The sequence below is a fragment of the Convolutriloba macropyga genome, chromosome 2, assembly GCF_964194025.1.
Source record: "Convolutriloba macropyga chromosome 2, txConMacr16.3, whole genome shotgun sequence".
NCBI lineage: Eukaryota > Metazoa > Xenacoelomorpha > Acoela > Convolutidae > Convolutriloba > Convolutriloba macropyga.
The window spans coordinates 30937504-30955924 of NC_134469.1; positions in this window are offsets into that span (position 1 = coordinate 30937504).

Sequence of the window (18421 nt, forward strand, 5' to 3'; positions counted from 1 at the left end):
CAGTAGTTAGTAGTTAGTAGTTAGTAGTTAGTAGTTAGAAGTTAGTAGTTAGTATTTAGTAGTTAGTAGTCAGTAGTTAGTAGTTAGTAGTTAGTAGTTAGTAGTTAGTAGCTAGTGGTTAGTATTTAGTAATTAGAAGTTAGTAGTTAGTAGTTAGTAATTAGTAGTTAGTAGTTAGTAGTTATTAGTGAGTAGTTGGTGGTTAGTAGTTAGTAGTTAGTAATTAGTAAAAAGTACTTAGTGGTTAGTATTTAGTAGATAGTAGTTAGTACTTAGTAGTTAGTAGTTAGTAGTTATTAGTTAGTAGTTAGTAATTAGTAGTTAGTAGTTAGTAGTCAGTAGTTAGTAGTTAGTAGTTAGTAGTCAGTAGTTATTATTTAGTAGTTAGTAGTTAGTAGTTAGTATGTAGTAGTTAATAGTTAGTAGTTAGCAGTTAGTAGTTAGTAGTTAGTAGTTATTAGTTATTAGTTAGTAGTTAGTAGTTAGTGGTTAGAAGGCAGTAGTTAATACTTAGTAATTAGTTGTAAGTAGTTAGTAGTTAGTAGCTATTAGTTAGTAGTTAGTAGTTAGTAATTAGCAGTTAGTAGTCAGTACTTAGTATTTAGTAGTTAGTATTTAGTAGTTAGTAGTCAGTAGTTAGTATTTAGTAGTTAGTAGTTAGTATGTAGTAGTTAGAAGTTAGTAGTTAGCAGTTAGTAGTTAGTAATTAACAGTTAGCACTTAGTAGTTAGTAGTTTGTAGTTAGTAGTTAGTAGTTAGTAGTTAGTAGCTAGTGGTTAGTATTTAGTAGTTAGTAGTTAGTAGTTAGTAGTTAGTAGTTAGTAGTTAGTAGTTATTAGTGAGTAGTTAGTGGTTAGTAGTTAGTAGTTAGTAATTAGTAAAAAATACTTAGTGGTTAGTATTTAGTAGATAGTAGTTAGTACTTAGTAGTTAGTAGTTAGTAGTTAATAGTTAGTAGTTAGTAATTAGTAGTTAGTAGTTAGTAGTCAGTAGTTAGTAGTTAGTAGTTAGTAGTTAGTAGTTAGTAGTCAGTAGTTAGTATTTAGTAGTTAGTAGTTTGTAGTTAGTATGTAGGTGTTAATAGTTAGTAGTTAGCAGTTAGTAGTTAGTAGTTAGTAGTTATTAGTTATCAGTTAGTAATTAGTAGTTAGTAGTTAGTAGTTAGAAGTTAGTAGTTAATATTTAGTAGTTAGTTGTAAATAGTTAGTAGTTAGTAGTTATTAGTTATTAGTTAGTAGTTAGTAGTTAGTAATTAGCAGTTAGTAGTCAGTACTTAGTAGTTAGTAGTTAGCATTTAGTAGTCAGTTGTTAGTAGTTAGTATTTAGTAGTTAGTAGTTGGTAGTTAGTAGTTAGTAGTTAGTAGTTAGTAGTCAGCGGTTAGTAGTTAGTAGTTAGTAGTCAGTAGTTAGTATTTAGTAGTTAGTAGTTAGTAGTTATTAGTGAGTAGTTAGCGGTTAGTATTTAGTAGTTAGTAATTAGTAAAAAGTACTTAGTTGTTAGTATTTAGTAGATAGTAGTTAGTACTTAGTAGTTAGTAGTTAGTAGTTATTAGTTAGTAGTTAGTAATTAGTAGTTAGTGGTTAGTAGTCAGTAGTTAGTAGTTAGTAGTTAGTAGTTAGTCGTCATCAGTTAGTATTTAGTAGTTAGTAGTTTGTAGTTAGTATGTAGTAGTTAATAGTTAGTAGTTAGCTTAGCAGTTGGTAGTTAGTAGTTAGTAGTTATTAGTTATTAGTTAGTAGTTAGTAGTTAGTAGTTAGAAGTTAGTAGTTAATATTTAGTAGTTAGTTGTAAGTAGTTAGTAGCTAGTAGTTAGTAGTTAGTAGTTAGTAGTTAGTAATTAGCAGTTAGTAGTCAGTACTTAGTAGTTAATAGTTAGCATTTAGTAGTCAGTTGTTAGTGGTTAGTAGTTAGTAGTTAGTAGCTAGTGGTTAGTATCTAGTAGTTAGAAGTTAGTAGTTAGTAGTTAGTAGTTAGTAGTTAGTAGTTAGTAGTTAGTAGTCAGCAGTTAGTAGTTAGTAGTTAGTAGTCAGTAGTTAGTATTTAGTAGTTAGTAGTTAGTAGTTAGTATGTAGTAGTTAACAGTTAGTAGTTAGTAGTTAGTAGTTAGTAGTTAGTAGTTAGTAGTCAGCAGTTAGTAGTTAGTAGTTAGTAGTTAGTAGTCAGTAGTTAGTATTTAGTAGTTAGTAGTTAGTAGTTATTAGTTAGTAGTTAGCGGTTAGTAATTAGTAGTTAGTAATTAGTAAAAAGTACTTAGTGGTTAGTATTTAGTAGATAGTAGTTAGTACTTAGTAGTTAGTAGTTAGTAGTTATTAGTTAGTAGTTAGTAATTAGTAGTTAGTGGTTAGTAGTCAGTAGTTAGTAGTTAGTAGTTAGTAGTTAGTAGTTAGTAGTCATCAGTTAGTATTTAGTAGTTAGGAGTTTGTAGTTAGTATGTAGTAGTTAATAGTTAGTAGTTAGCAGTTAGTAGTTAGTAGTTAGTAGTTATTAGTTATTAGTTAGTAGTTAGTAGTTAGAAGTTAGTAGTTAATATTTAGTAGCTAGTTGTAAGTAGTTAGTAGTTAGTAGTTAGTAGTTAGTAGTTGGTAGTTAGTAATTAGCAGTTAGTAGTCAGTACTTAGTAGTTAATAGTTAGCATTTAGTAGTCAGTTGTTAGTAGTTAGTAGTTAGTAGTTAGTAGCTAGTGGTAAGTATCTAGTAGTTAGAAGTTAGTAGTTAGTAGTTAGTAGTTAGTAGTTAGTAGTTAGTAGTTAGTAGTCAGCAGTTAGTAGTTAGTAGTTAGTAGTTAGTAGTCAGTAGTTAGTATTTAGTAGTTAGTAGTTAGTAGTTAGTAGTTAGTAGTTAGTAGTTAGTAATTAGCAGTTAGTAGTCAGTACTTAGTAGTTAATAGTTAGCATTTAGTAGTCAGTTGTTAGTAGTTAGTAGTTAGTAGTTAGTAGCTAGTGGTTAGTATCTAGTAATTAGAAGTTAGTAGTTAGTAGTTAGTAGTTAGTAGTTAGTAGTTAGTAGTTAGTAGTTAGTAGTCAGCAGTTAGTAGTTAGTAGTTAGTAGTTAGTAGTTAGTAGTCAGCAGTTAGCAGTTAGTAGTTAGTAATTAGTAGTTAGCAGTTAGTAGTTAGTAGTTAGTAGTTAGTAGCTAGTGGTTAGTATTTAGTAGTTAGAAGTTAGTAGTTAGTAGTTAGTAGTTGGTAGTTAGTAGTTATTAGTGAGTAGTTAAGGGTTATTAGTTAGTAGTTAGTAGTTAGTAGTTAGTAATTAGTAGTTAGTAGTTAGTAGTCAGTAGTTAGTAGTTAGTAGTTAGTAGTTAGTAATTAGTAATTAGTAAAAAGTACTTAGTAGTTAGTGTTTGGTAGATAGTAGTTAGTAGTTAGTACTTAGTAGTTAGTAGTTATTAGTTAGTAGTTAGTAGTTAGTAGTTAGTAATTAGTAGTTAGTAGTTAGTAGTCACTAGTTAGTAGTTAGTAGTTAGTAGTTAGTAGTTAGTAGTTAGTAGTTAGTAGTTAGTAGTTAGTATTAGTAGTTAGTAGTTAGTAGTTAGTAGTTAGTAGTTAGTAGTTATTAGTTAGTAGTTAGTAATTAGTAGTTAGTGGTTAGTAGTCAGTAGTTAGTAGTTAGTAGTTAGTAGTTAGTAGTTAGTAGTCATCAGTTAGTATTTAGTAGTTAGGAGTTTGTAGTTAGTATGTAGTAGTTAATAGTTAGTAGTTAGCAGTTAGTAGTTAGTAGTTAGTAGTTATTAGTTATTAGTTAGTAGTTAGTAGTTAGAAGTTAGTAGTTAATATTTAGTAGCTAGTTGTAAGTAGTTAGTAGTTAGTAGTTAGTAGTTAGTAGTTGGTAGTTAGTAATTAGCAGTTAGTAGTCAGTACTTAGTAGTTAATAGTTAGCATTTAGTAGTCAGTTGTTAGTAGTTAGTAATTAGTAGTTAGTAGCTAGTGGTAAGTATCTAGTAGTTAGAAGTTAGTAGTTAGTAGTTAGTAGTTAGTAGTTAGTAGTTAGTAGTTAGTAGTCAGCAGTTAGTAGTTAGTAGTTAGTAGTTAGTAGTCAGTAGTTAGTATTTAGTAGTTAGTAGTTAGTAGTTAGTAGTTAGTAGTTAGTAGTTAGTAGTTAGTAATTAGCAGTTAGTAGTCAGTACTTAGTAGTTAATAGTTAGCATTTAGTAGTCAGTTGTTAGTAGTTAGTAGTTAGTAGTTAGTAGCTAGTGGTTAGTATCTAGTAATTAGAAGTTAGTAGTTAGTAGTTAGTAGTTAGTAGTTAGTAGTTAGTAGTTAGTAGTTAGTAGTCAGCAGTTAGTAGTTAGTAGTTAGTAGTTAGTAGTTAGTAGTCAGCAGTTAGCAGTTAGTAGTTAGTAATTAGTAGTTAGCAGTTAGTAGTTAGTAGTTAGTAGTTAGTAGCTAGTGGTTAGTATTTAGTAGTTAGAAGTTAGTAGTTAGTAGTTAGTAGTTGGTAGTTAGTAGTTATTAGTGAGTAGTTAAGGGTTATTAGTTAGTAGTTAGTAGTTAGTAGTTAGTAATTAGTAGTTAGTAGTTAGTAGTCAGTAGTTAGTAGTTAGTAGTTAGTAGTTAGTAATTAGTAATTAGTAAAAAGTACTTAGTAGTTAGTGTTTTGTAGATAGTAGTTAGTAGTTAGTACTTAGTAGTTAGTAGTTATTAGTTAGTAGTTAGTAGTTAGTAGTTAGTAATTAGTAGTTAGTAGTTAGTAGTCACTAGTTAGTAGTTAGTAGTTAGTAGTTAGTAGTTAGTAGTTAGTAGTTAGTAGTTAGTAGTTAGTATTAGTAGTTAGTAGTTAGTAGTTAGTAGTTAGTAGTTAGAAGTTAGTAGTTAGTAGTTAGTAGTTATTAGTTAATAGATAGTAGTTAGCAGTTAGTAGTTAGTAGTTAGTAGTTAGTAGTTAGTAATTAGTAAAAAGTACTTAGTAGTTAGTATTTAGTAGATAGTAGTTAATAGTTAGTACTTAGTAGTCAGTAGTTAGTAGTTATTAGTTAGTAGTTAGTAGTTAGTAGTTAGTAATTAGTAGTTAGTAGTTAGTAGTCAGTAGTTAGTAGTTAGTAATTAGTAATTAGTAAAAAGTACTTAGTAGTTAGTATTTGGTAGATAGTAGTTAGTAGTTAGTACTAAGTAGTTAGTAGTTAGTAGTTATTAGTTAGTAGTTAGTAGTTGGTAGTTAATAATTAGTAGTTAGTATTTAGTAGTTAGTAGTCTGTAGTTAGTATGTAGTAGTTAATAGTTAGTAGTTAGCAGTTAGTAGTTAGTAGTTATTAGTTATTAGTTAGTAGTTAGTAGTTCGTAGTTAGTAGTTAGTAGTTAGTAGTTAGAAGTTAGTAGTTAATATTTAGTAGTTAGTTGTAAGTAGTTAGTAGTTAGTAGTTATTAGTTAGTAGTTGGTAGTTAGTAGTTAGTAATTAGCAGTTAGTAGTCAGTACATAGTAGTTAGTAGTTAGCATTTTGGTAGTCAGTTGTTAGTAGTTAGTAGTTAGTAGTTAGTAGCTAGTGGTTAGTATCTAGTGGTTAGAAGTTAGTAGTTAGTAGTTAGTAGTTAATAGTTAGTAGTTAGTAGTCAGCAGTTAGTAGTTAGTAGTTAGTAGTTAGTAGTCAGTAGTTAGTATTTAGTAATTAGTAGTTAGTAGTTAGTATGTAGTAGTTAATAGTTAGTAGTTAGCAGTTAGTAGTTAGTAATTAGTAGTTAGCAGTTAGTAGTTAGTAATTAGTAGTTAGTAGTTAGTAGTCAGTAGTTAGTAGTTAGTAATTAGTAATTAGTAAAAAGTACTTAGTAGTTAGTATTTGGTAGATAGTAGTTAGTAGTTAGTACTAAGTAGTTAGTAGTTAGTAGTTATTAGTTAGTAGTTAGTAGTTGGTAGTTAATAATTAGTAGTTATTATTTAGTAGTTAGTAGTCTGTAGTTAGTATGTAGTAGTTAATAGTTAGTAGTTAGCAGTTAGTAGTTAGTAGTTAGTAGTTATTAGTTATTAGTTAGTAGTTAGTAGTTCGTAGTTAGTAGTTAGTAGTTAGTAGTTAGAAGTTAGTAGTTAATATTTAGTAGTTAGTTGTAAGTAGTTAGTAGTTAGTAGTTATTAGTTAGTAGTTGGTAGTTAGTAGTTAGTAATTAGCAGTTAGTAGTCAGTACATAGTAGTTAGTAGTTAGCATTTTGGTAGTCAGTTGTTAGTAGTTAGTAGTTAGTAGTTAGTAGCTAGTGGTTAGTATCTAGTAGTTAGAAGTTAGTAGTTAGTAGTTAGTAGTTAGTAGTTAGTAGTTAGTAGTCAGCAGTTAGTAGTTAGTAGTTAGTAGTTAGTAGTCAGTAGTTAGTATTTAGTAATTAGTAGTTAGTAGTTAGTATGTAGTAGTTAATAGTTAGTAGTTAGCAGTTAGTAGTTAGTAATTAGTAGTTAGCAGTTAGTAGTTAGTAGTTAGTAGTTAGTAGCTAGTGGTTAGTATTTAGTAGTTAGAAGTTAGTAGTTAGTAGTTAGTAGTTAATAGTTAGTAGTTAGTAGTCAGCAGTTAGTAGTTAGTAGTTAGTAGTTAGTAGTCAGTAGTTAGTATTTAGTAATTAGTAGTTAGTAGTTAGTATGTAGTAGTTAATAGTTAGTAGTTAGCAGTTAGTAGTTAGTAATTAGTAGTTAGCAGTTAGTAGTTAGTAATTAGTAGTTAGTAGTTAGTAGTCAGTAGTTAGTAGTTAGTAATTAGTAATTAGTAAAAAGTACTTAGTAGTTAGTATTTGGTAGATAGTAGTTAGTAGTTAGTACTAAGTAGTTAGTAGTTAGTAGTTATTAGTTAGTAGTTAGTAGTTGGTAGTTAATAATTAGTAGTTATTATTTAGTAGTTAGTAGTCTGTAGTTAGTATGTAGTAGTTAATAGTTAGTAGTTAGCAGTTAGTAGTTAGTAGTTAGTAGTTATTAGTTATTAGTTAGTAGTTAGTAGTTCGTAGTTAGTAGTTAGTAGTTAGTAGTTAGAAGTTAGTAGTTAATATTTAGTAGTTAGTTGTAAGTAGTTAGTAGTTAGTAGTTATTAGTTAGTAGTTGGTAGTTAGTAGTTAGTAATTAGCAGTTAGTAGTCAGTACATAGTAGTTAGTAGTTAGCATTTTGGTAGTCAGTTGTTAGTAGTTAGTAGTTAGTAGTTAGTAGCTAGTGGTTAGTATCTAGTAGTTAGAAGTTAGTAGTTAGTAGTTAGTAGTTAGTAGTTAGTAGTTAGTAGTTAGTAGTCAGCAGTTAGTAGTTAGTAGTTAGTAGTTAGTAGTCAGTAGTTAGTATTTAGTAATTAGTAGTTAGTAGTTAGTATGTAGTAGTTAATAGTTAGTAGTTAGCAGTTAGTAGTTAGTAATTAGTAGTTAGCAGTTAGTAGTTAGTAGTTAGTAGTTAGTAGCTAGTGGTTAGTATTTAGTAGTTAGAAGTTAGTAGTTAGTAGTTAGTAGTTAGCAGTTATTAGTGAGTAGTTAAGGGTTATTAGTTAGTAGTTACTAGTTAGTAGTTAGTAATTAGTAGTTAGTAGTTAGTAGTCATCAGTTAGTATTTAGTAGTTAGTAGTTTGTAGTTAGTATGTAGTAGTTAATAGTTAGTAGTTAGCAGTTAGTAGTTAGTAGTTAGTAGTTATTAGTTATTAGTTAGTAGTTAGTAGTTAGTAGTTAGAAGTTAGTAGTTAATATTTAGTAGTTAGTTGTAAGTAGTTAGTAGTTAGTAGTTAGTAGTTAGTAGTTAGTAATTAGCAGTTAGTAGTCAGTACTTAGTAGTTAATTGTTAGCATTTAGTAGTCAGTTGTTAGTAGTTAGTAGTTAGTAGTTAGTAGCTAGTGGTTAGTATCTAGTAGTTAGAAGTTAGTAGTTAGTAGTTAGTAGTTAGTAATTAGTAGTTAGTAGTTAGTAGTCAGCAGTTAGTAGTTAGTAGTTAGTAGTTAGTAGTCAGTAGTTAGTATTTAGTAGTTAGTAGTTAGTAGTTAGTATGTAGTAGTTAATAGTTAGTAGTTAGCAGTTAGTAGTTAGTAATTAGTGTTTAGCAGTTAGTAGTTAGTAGTTAGTAGTTAGTAGCTAGTGGTTAGTATTTAGTAGTTAGAAGTTAGTAGTTAGTAGTTAGTATTTAGTAGTTAGTAGTTATTAGTGAGTAGTTAAGGGTTATTAGTTAGTAGTTGGTAGTTAAAAATTAGTAGTTAGTAATTAGTAGTTAGTAGTTAGTAGTCAGTAGTTAGTAGTTAGTAGTTAGTAATTAGTAATTAGTAAAAAGTACTTAGTAGTTAGTGTTTGGTAGATAGTAGTTAGTAGTTAGTACTTAGTAGTTAGTAGTTATTAGTAAGTAGTTAGTAGTTAGTAGTTAGTAGTTAGTAATTAGTAGTTAGTAGTTAGTAGTCACTAGTTAGTAGTTAGTAGTTAGTAGTTAGTAGTTAGTAGTTAGTAGTTAGTAGTTAGTAGTTAGTAGTTAGTAGTTAGTATTAGTAGTTAGTAGTTAGTAGTTAGTAGTTAGAAGTTAGTAGTTAGTAATTAGTAGTTATTAGTTAGTAGATAGTAGTTAGTAGTTAGTAGTTAGTAGTTAGTAGTTAGTAGTTATTAGTTAGTATTAGTAGTTAGTAGTTAGTAGTTAGTAGTTAGTAGTTAGTAGTTAGTAGTTAGTAGTTATTAGTTAGTAGATAGTAGTTAGTAGTTAGTAGTTAGTATTTAGTAGTTAGTAGTTAGTAGTTAGTAGTTAGTAATTAGTAGTTAGTAAAAAGTACTTAGTAGTTAGTATTTGGTAGATAGTAGTTAGTAGTTAGTAGTTAGTAGTTAGTAGTTAGTAGTTATTAGTTAGTATTAGTATTAGTAGTTAGTAGTTAGTAATTAGTAGTTAGTAGTTAGTAGTCAGTAGTTAGTAGTTAGTAGTTAGTAGTTAGTAGTTAGTAATTAGTAGTCAGTAGTTAGTATTTAGTAATTAGTAGTTAGTAGTTAGTATGTAGTAGTTAATAGTTAGTAGTTAGCAGTTAGTAGTTAGTAATTAGTAGTTAGCAGTTAGTAGTTAGTAGTTAGTAGTTAGTAGCTAGTGGTTAGTATTTAGTAGTTAGAAGTTAGTAGTTAGTAGTTAGTAGTTAATAGTTAGTAGTTAGTAGTCAGCAGTTAGTAGTTAGTAGTTAGTAGTTAGTAGTCAGTAGTTAGTATTTAGTAATTAGTAGTTAGTAGTTAGTATGTAGTAGTTAATAGTTAGTAGTTAGCAGTTAGTAGTTAGTAATTAGTAGTTAGCAGTTAGTAGTTAGTAATTAGTAGTTAGTAGTTAGTAGTCAGTAGTTAGTAGTTAGTAATTAGTAATTAGTAAAAAGTACTTAGTAGTTAGTATTTGGTAGATAGTAGTTAGTAGTTAGTACTAAGTAGTTAGTAGTTAGTAGTTATTAGTTAGTAGTTAGTAGTTGGTAGTTAATAATTAGTAGTTATTATTTAGTAGTTAGTAGTCTGTAGTTAGTATGTAGTAGTTAATAGTTAGTAGTTAGCAGTTAGTAGTTAGTAGTTAGTAGTTATTAGTTATTAGTTAGTAGTTAGTAGTTCGTAGTTAGTAGTTAGTAGTTAGTAGTTAGAAGTTAGTAGTTAATATTTAGTAGTTAGTTGTAAGTAGTTAGTAGTTAGTAGTTATTAGTTAGTAGTTGGTAGTTAGTAGTTAGTAATTAGCAGTTAGTAGTCAGTACATAGTAGTTAGTAGTTAGCATTTTGGTAGTCAGTTGTTAGTAGTTAGTAGTTAGTAGTTAGTAGCTAGTGGTTAGTATCTAGTAGTTAGAAGTTAGTAGTTAGTAGTTAGTAGTTAGTAGTTAGTAGTTAGTAGTTAGTAGTCAGCAGTTAGTAGTTAGTAGTTAGTAGTTAGTAGTCAGTAGTTAGTATTTAGTAATTAGTAGTTAGTAGTTAGTATGTAGTAGTTAATAGTTAGTAGTTAGCAGTTAGTAGTTAGTAATTAGTAGTTAGCAGTTAGTAGTTAGTAGTTAGTAGTTAGTAGCTAGTGGTTAGTATTTAGTAGTTAGAAGTTAGTAGTTAGTAGTTAGTAGTTAGCAGTTATTAGTGAGTAGTTAAGGGTTATTAGTTAGTAGTTACTAGTTAGTAGTTAGTAATTAGTAGTTAGTAGTTAGTAGTCATCAGTTAGTATTTAGTAGTTAGTAGTTTGTAGTTAGTATGTAGTAGTTAATAGTTAGTAGTTAGCAGTTAGTAGTTAGTAGTTAGTAGTTATTAGTTATTAGTTAGTAGTTAGTAGTTAGTAGTTAGAAGTTAGTAGTTAATATTTAGTAGTTAGTTGTAAGTAGTTAGTAGTTAGTAGTTAGTAGTTAGTAGTTAGTAATTAGCAGTTAGTAGTCAGTACTTAGTAGTTAATTGTTAGCATTTAGTAGTCAGTTGTTAGTAGTTAGTAGTTAGTAGTTAGTAGCTAGTGGTTAGTATCTAGTAGTTAGTAGTCAGCAGTTAGTAGTTAGTAGTTAGTAGTTAGTAGTCAGTAGTTAGTATTTAGTAGTTAGTAGTTAGTAGTTAGTATGTAGTAGTTAATAGTTAGTAGTTAGCAGTTAGTAGTTAGTAATTAGTGTTTAGCAGTTAGTAGTTAGTAGTTAGTAGTTAGTAGCTAGTGGTTAGTATTTAGTAGTTAGAAGTTAGTAGTTAGTAGTTAGTATTTAGTAGTTAGTAGTTATTAGTGAGTAGTTAAGGGTTATTAGTTAGTAGTTGGTAGTTAAAAATTAGTAGTTAGTAATTAGTAGTTAGTAGTTAGTAGTCAGTAGTTAGTAGTTAGTAGTTAGTAATTAGTAATTAGTAAAAAGTACTTAGTAGTTAGTGTTTGGTAGATAGTAGTTAGTAGTTAGTACTTAGTAGTTAGTAGTTATTAGTAAGTAGTTAGTAGTTAGTAGTTAGTAGTTAGTAATTAGTAGTTAGTAGTTAGTAGTCACTAGTTAGTAGTTAGTAGTTAGTAGTTAGTAGTTAGTAGTTAGTAGTTAGTAGTTAGTAGTTAGTAGTTAGTAGTTAGTATTAGTAGTTAGTAGTTAGTAGTTAGTAGTTAGAAGTTAGTAGTTAGTAATTAGTAGTTATTAGTTAGTAGATAGTAGTTAGTAGTTAGTAGTTAGTAGTTAGTAGTTAGTAGTTATTAGTTAGTATTAGTAGTTAGTAGTTAGTAGTTAGTAGTTAGTAGTTAGTAGTTAGTAGTTAGTAGTTATTAGTTAGTAGATAGTAGTTAGTAGTTAGTAGTTAGTATTTAGTAGTTAGTAGTTAGTAGTTAGTAGTTAGTAATTAGTAGTTAGTAAAAAGTACTTAGTAGTTAGTATTTGGTAGATAGTAGTTAGTAGTTAGTAGTTAGTAGTTAGTAGTTAGTAGTTATTAGTTAGTATTAGTATTAGTAGTTAGTAGTTAGTAATTAGTAGTTAGTAGTTAGTAGTCAGTAGTTAGTAGTTAGTAGTTAGTAGTTAGTAGTTAGTAATTAGTAATTAGTAAAAAGTACTTAGTAGTTAGTATTTGGTAGATAGTAGTTAGTAGTTAGTAGTTAGTAGTTAGTAGTTAGTAGTTATTAAGTAGTATTAGTATTAGTAGTTAGTAGTTAGTAGTTAGTAGTTAGAAGTTAGTAGTTAGTAGTTAGTAGTTATTAGTTAGTAGATAGTAGTTAGTAGTTAGTAGTTAGTAGTTAGTAGTCAGTAGTTATTAGTTAGTAATTAGTAGTTAGTAGTTAGTAGTCAGTAGTTAGTAGATAGTAGTTAGTAGTTAGTAGTTAGTAGTTAGTAGTCAGTAGTTAGTATTTAGTAGTTAGTAGTTAGTGGTCAGTATGTAGTAGTTAGTAGTTAGTAGTTAGTAGTTAGTAGTCAGTAGTTAGTATTTGGTAGATAGTAGTTAGAAGTTAGAAGTTAGTAGTTAGTAGTTAGTAGTTATTAGTTAGTAGATAGTAGTTAGTAGTTAGTAGTTAGTAGTTAGTAGTTAGTAAAAAGTACTTAGTAGTTAGTATTTGGTAGATAGTAGTTAGTAGTTAGTTTTTAGTAGTTAGTATTTATTAGTGAGTAGTTAAGGGTTATTAGTTAGTAGTTAGTAGTTAGTAGTTAGTATGTAGTAGTTAATAGTTAGTAGTTAGCAGTTAGTAGTTAGTAATTAGTAGTTAGCAGTTAGTAGTTAGTAGTTAGTAGTTAGTAGCTAGTGGTTAGTATTTAGTAGTTAGAAGTTAGAAGTTAATAGTTAGTAGTTAGTAGTTATTAGTTAGTAGATAGTAGTTAGTAGTTAGTAGTTAGTAGTTAGTAGTCAGTAGTTAGTAGTTAGTAGTTAGTAATTAGTAATTAGTAAAAAGTACTTAGTAGTTAGTGTTTGGTAGATAGTAGTTAGTAGTTAGTACTTAGTAGTTAGTAGTTATTAGTAAGTAGTTAGTAGTTAGTAGTTAGTAATTAGTAGTTAGTAGTTAGTAGTCACTAGTTAGTAGTTAGTAGTTAGTAGTTAGTAGTTAGTAGTTACTATTAGTAGTTAGTAGTTAGTAGTTAGTTGTTAGTAGTTAGTAGTTAGAAGTTAGTAGTTAGTAATTAGTAGTTATTAGTTAGTAGATAGTAGTTAGTAGTTAGTAGTTAGTAGTTAGTAGTTAGTAGTTAGTAGTTATTAGTTAGTATTAGTAGTTAGTAGTTAGTAGTTAGTACTTAGTAGTTAGAAGTTAGTAGTTAGTAGTTAGTAGTTATTAGTTAGTAGATAGTAGTTAGTAGTTAGTAGTTAGTAGTTAGTAGTTAGTAGTTAGCAGTTAGTAGTTAGTAGTTAGTAGTTAGTAGTTAGTAATTAGTAATTAGTAAAAAGTACTTAGTAGTTAGTATTTGGTAGATAGTAGTTAGTAGTTAGTAGTTAGTAGTTAGTAGTTAGTAGTTAGTAGTTAGTAGTTATTAGTTAGCATTAGTATTAGTAGTTAAAACTTAGTAGTTAGTAGTTAGAAGTTAGTAGTTAGTAGTTAGTAGTTATTAGTTAGTAGATAGTAGTTAGTAGTTAGTAGTTAGTAGTCAGTAGTTATTAGTAAGTAATTAGTAGTTAGTAGTTAGTAGTCAGTAGTTAGTAGATAGTAGTTAGTAGTTAGTAGTTAGTACTTGATATTCAGTAGTTAGTATTTAGTAGTTAGTAGTTAGTGGTCAGTATGTAGTAGTTAGTAGTTAGTAGTTAGTAGTTAGTAGTTAGTAGTTAGCAGTTAGTAGTTAGTAGTTAGTAGTTAGTAGTTAGTAATTAGTAATTAGTAAAAAGTACTTAGTAGTTAGTATTTGGTAGATAGTAGTTAGTAGTTAGTAGTTAGTAGTTAGTAGTTAGTAGTTAGTAGTTAGTAGTTATTAGTTAGTATTAGTATTAGTAGTTAAAATTTAGTAGTTAGTAGTTAGAAGTTAGTAGTTAGTAGTTAGTAGTTATTAGTTAGTAGATAGTAGTTAGTAGTTAGTAGTTAGTAGTCAGTAGTTATTAGTAAGTAATTAGTAGTTAGTAGTTAGTAGTCAGTAGTTAGTAGATAGTAGTTAGTAGTTAGTAGTTAGTACTTGATATTCAGTAGTTAGTATTTAGTAGTTAGTAGTTAGTAGTCAGTAGTTAGTATTTGGTAGATAGTAGTTTGTAGTTAGTAGTTAGTAGTTAGTAGTAAGTAGTTTTTAGTTAGTATTAGTATTAGTAGTTAGTAGTTAGTAATTAGTAGTTAGTAGTTAGTAGTCAGTAGTTAGTAGTTAGTAGTTAGTAGTTAGTAATTAGTAATTAGTAAAAAGTACTTAGTATTTAGTATTTGGTAGATAGTAGTTAGTAGTTAGTAGTTAGTAGTTAGTAGTTAGTAGTTAGTAGTTATTAGTTAGTATTAGTATTAGTAGTTAGTAGTTATTAGTTAGTAGTTAGTAATTAGTAGTTAGTAATTAGTAGTTAGTAGTTAGTAGTCAGTAGTTAGTAGTTAGTAGTTAGTAGTTAGTAGTTAGTAGTTATTAGTTAGTATTAGTAGTTAGTAGTTAGTAGTTAGTAGTTAGTAGTTATTAGTTAGTATTAGTATTAGTAGTTAGTAGTTAGTAGTTAGTAGTTAGAAATTAGTAGTTAGTAGTTAGTAGTTATTAGTTAGTAGATAGTAGTTAGTAGTTAGTAGTTAGTAGTCAGTAGTTATTAGTTAGTAATTAGTAGTTAGTAGTTAGTAGTCAGTAGTTAGTAGATAGTGGTTATTAGTTAGTATTAGTATTAGTAGTTAGTAGTTAGTAATTAGTAGTTAGTAGTTAGTAGTCAGTAGTTAGTAGTTAGTAGTTAGTAGTTAGTAGTTAGTAATTAGAAATTAGTAAAAAGTACTTAGTAGTTAGTATTTGGTAGATAGTAGTTAGTAGTTAGTAGTTAGTAGTTAGTAGTTAGTAGTTATTAGTTAGTATTAGTATTAGTAGTTAGTAGTTAGTAATTAGTAGTTAGTAGTTAGTAGTCAGTAGTTAGTAGTTAGTAATTAGTAGTTAGTGGTTAGTAATTAGTAATTAGTAAAAAGTACTTAGTAGTTAGTATTTGGTAGATAGTAGTTAGTAGTTAGTAGTTAGTAGTTAGTAATTAGAAATTAGTAAAAAGTACTTAGTAGTTAGTATTTGGTAGTTAGTAGTTAGTAGTTAGTAGTTAGTAGTTAGTAGTTATTAGTTAGTATTAGTATTAGTAGTTAGTAGTTAGTAATTAGTAGTTAGTAGTTAGTAGTCAGTAGTTAGTAGTTAGTAATTAGTAGTTAGTGGTTAGTAATTAGTAATTAGTAAAAAGTACTTAGTAGTTAGTATTTGGTAGATAGTAGTTAGTAGTTAGTAGTTAGTAGTTAGTAGTTAGTAGTTAGTAATTATTAGTTAGTATTAGTATTAGTAGTTAGTAGTTAGTAATTAGTAGTTAGTAGTTAGTAGTCAGTAGTTAGTAGTTAGTAATTAGTAATTAGTAAAAAGTACTTAGTGGTTAGTATTTGGTAGATAGTAGTTAGTAGTTAGTAGTTAGTAGTTAGTAGTTAGTAGTTAGTAATTATTAGTTAGTATTAGTATTAGTAGTTAGTAGTTAGTAGTTAGTAGTTAGTAGTTAGAAGTTAGTAGTTAGTAGTTAGTAGTTATTAGTTAGTAGATAGTAGTTAGTAGTTAGTAGTTAGTAGTCAGTAGTTATTAGTTAGTAATTAGTAGTTAGTAGTTAGTAGTCAGTAGTTAGTAGATAGTAGTTAGTAGTTAGTAGTTAGTAGTTAGTAGTCAGTAGTTAGTATTTAGTAGTTAGTAGTTAGTGGTCAGTATGTAGTAGTTAGTAGTTAGTAGTTAGTAGTTAGTAATTAGTAAAAAGTACTTAGTAGTTAGTATTTGGTAGATAGTAGTTAGTAGTTAGTAGTTAGTATTTAGTAGTTATTAGTTAGTATTAGTATTAGCAGTTAGTAGTTAGTAATTAGTAGTTAGTAGTTAGTAGTCAGTAGTTAGTAGTTAATAGTTAGTAGTTAGTAATTAGTAATTAGTAAAAAGTACTTAGTAGTTAGTATTTGGCAGATATTAGTTAGTAGTTAGTAGTTAGTAGTTAGTAGTTAGTAGTTAGTAGTTAGTAGTTAGTAGTTATTAGTTAGTATTAGTATTAGTAGTTAGTAGTTATTAGTTAGTAGTTAGTAGTTAGTAGTTAGTAATTAGTAGTTAGTAGTTAGTAGTCAGTAGTTAGTAGTTAGTAGTTAGTAGTTAGTAGTTAGTAGGTAGTAGTTATTAGTTAGTATTAGTAGTTAGTAGTTAGTAGTTAGTAGTTAGTAGTTATTAGTTAGTATTAGTATTAGTAGTTAGTAGTTAGTAGTTAGTAGTTAGTAGTTAGTAATTAGTAATTAGTAAAAAGTACTTAGTGGTTAGTATTTGGTAGATAGTAGTTAGTATTTGGTAGATAGTAGTTAGTAGTTAGTAGTTAGTAGTTAGTAATTAGAAATTAGTAAAAAGTACTTAGTAGTTAGTATTTGGTAGTTAGTAGTTAGTAGTTAGTAGTTAGTAGTTAGTAGTTATTAGTTAGTATTAGTATTAGTAGTTAGTAGTTAGTAATTAGTAGTTAGTAGTTAGTAGTCAGTAGTTAGTAGTTAGTAATTAGTAGTTAGTGGTTAGTAATTAGTAATTAGTAAAAAGTACTTAGTAGTTAGTATTTGGTAGATAGTAGTTAGTAGTTAGTAGTTAGTAGTTAGTAGTTAGTAGTTAGTAATTATTAGTTAGTATTAGTATTAGTAGTTAGTAGTTAGTAATTAGTAGTTAGTAGTTAGTAGTCAGTAGTTAGTAGTTAGTAATTAGTAATTAGTAAAAAGTACTTAGTGGTTAGTATTTGGTAGATAGTAGTTAGTAGTTAGTAGTTAGTAGTTAGTAGTTAGTAGTTAGTAATTATTAGTTAGTATTAGTATTAGTAGTTAGTAGTTAGTAGTTAGTAGTTAGTAGTTAGAAGTTAGTAGTTAGTAGTTAGTAGTTATTAGTTAGTAGATAGTAGTTAGTAGTTAGTAGTTAGTAGTCAGTAGTTATTAGTTAGTAATTAGTAGTTAGTAGTTAGTAGTCAGTAGTTAGTAGATAGTAGTTAGTAGTTAGTAGTTAGTAGTTAGTAGTCAGTAGTTAGTATTTAGTAGTTAGTAGTTAGTGGTCAGTATGTAGTAGTTAGTAGTTAGTAGTTAGTAGTTAGTAATTAGTAAAAAGTACTTAGTAGTTAGTATTTGGTAGATAGTAGTTAGTAGTTAGTAGTTAGTAGTTAGTAGTTATTAGTTAGTATTAGTATTAGCAGTTAGTAGTTAGTAATTAGTAGTTAGTAGTTAGTAGTCAGTAGTTAGTAGTTAATAGTTAGTAGTTAGTAATTAGTAATTAGTAAAAAGTACTTAGTAGTTAGTATTTGGCAGATATTAGTTAGTAGTTAGTAGTTAGTAGTTAGTAGTTAGTAGTTAGTAGTTAGTAGTTATTAGTTAGTATTAGTATTAGTAGTTAGTAGTTATTAGTTAGTAGTTAGTAGTTAGTAGTTAGTAATTAGTAGTTAGTAGTTAGTAGTCAGTAGTTAGTAGTTAGTAGTTAGTAGTTAGTAGTTAGTAGGTAGTAGTTATTAGTTAGTATTAGTAGTTAGTAGTTAGTAGTTAGTAGTTAGTAGTTATTAGTTAGTATTAGTATTAGTAGTTAGTAGTTAGTAGTTAGTAGTTAGTAGTTAGTAATTAGTAATTAGTAAAAAGTACTTAGTGGTTAGTATTTGGTAGATAGTAGTTAGTAGTTAGTAGTTAGTAGTTAGTAGTTAGTAGTTAGTAATTATTAGTTAGTATTAGTATTAGTAGTTAGTAGTTAGTAGTTAGTAGTTAGTAGTTAGAAGTTAGTAGTTAGTAGTTAGTAGTTATTAGTTAGTAGATAGTAGTTAGTAGTTAGTAGTTAGTAGTCAGTAGTTATTAGTTAGTAATTAGTAGTTAGTAGTTAGTAGTCAGTAGTTAGTAGATAGTAGTTAGTAGTTAGTAGTTAGTAGTTAGTAGTCAGTAGTTAGTATTTAGTAGTTAGTAGTTAGTGGTCAGTATGTAGTAGTTAGTAGTTAGTAGTTAGTAGTTAGTAATTAGTAAAAAGTACTTAGTAGTTAGTATTTGGTAGATAGTAGTTAGTAGTTAGTAGTTAGTAGTTAGTAGTTAGTAGTTATTAGTTAGTATTAGTATTAGCAGTTAGTAGTTAGTAATTAGTAGTTAGTAGTTAGTAGTCAGTAGTTAGTAGTTAATAGTTAGTAGTTAGTAATTAGTAATTAGTAAAAAGTACTTAGTAGTTAGTATTTGGCAGATATTAGTTAGTAGTTAGTAGTTAGTAGTTAGTAGTTAGTAGTTAGTAGTTAGTAGTTAGTAGTTATTAGTTAGTATTAGTATTAGTAGTTAGTAGTTATTAGTTAGTAGTTAGTAGTTAGTAGTTAGTAATTAGTAGTTAGTAGTTAGTAGTCAGTAGTTAGTAGTTAGTAGTTAGTAGTTAGTAGTTAGTAGGTAGTAGTTATTAGTTAGTATTAGTAGTTAGTAGTTAGTAGTTAGTAGTTAGTAGTTATTAGTTAGTATTAGTATTAGTAGTTAGTAGTTAGTAGTTAGTAGTTAGTAGTTAGTAGTTAGAAGTTAGTAGTTAGTAGTTAGTAGTTATTGGTTAGTAGATAGTAGTTAGTAGATAGTAGTTAGTAGTCAGTAGTTATTAGTTAGTAATTAGTAGTTAGTAGTTAGTAGTCAGTAGTTAGTAGATAGTAGTTAGTAGTTAGTAGTTAGTAGTCAGTAGTTAGTATTTAGTAGTTAGTAGTTAGTGGTCAGTATGTAGTAGTTAGTAGTTAGTAGTTAAAAGTTAGTAGTTAGTAATTAGTAATTAGTAAAGAGTACTTAGTAGTTAGTATTTGGCAGATATTAGTTAGTAGTTAGTAGTTAGTAGTTAGTAGTTAGTAGTTATTAGTTAGTATTAGTATTAGTAGTTAGTAGTTATTAGTTAGTAGTTAGTAATTAGTAGTTAGTAATTAGTAGTTAGTAGTCAGTAGTTAGTAGTTAATAGTTAGTAGTTAGTAATTAGTAATTAGTAAAAAGTACTTAGTAGTTAGTA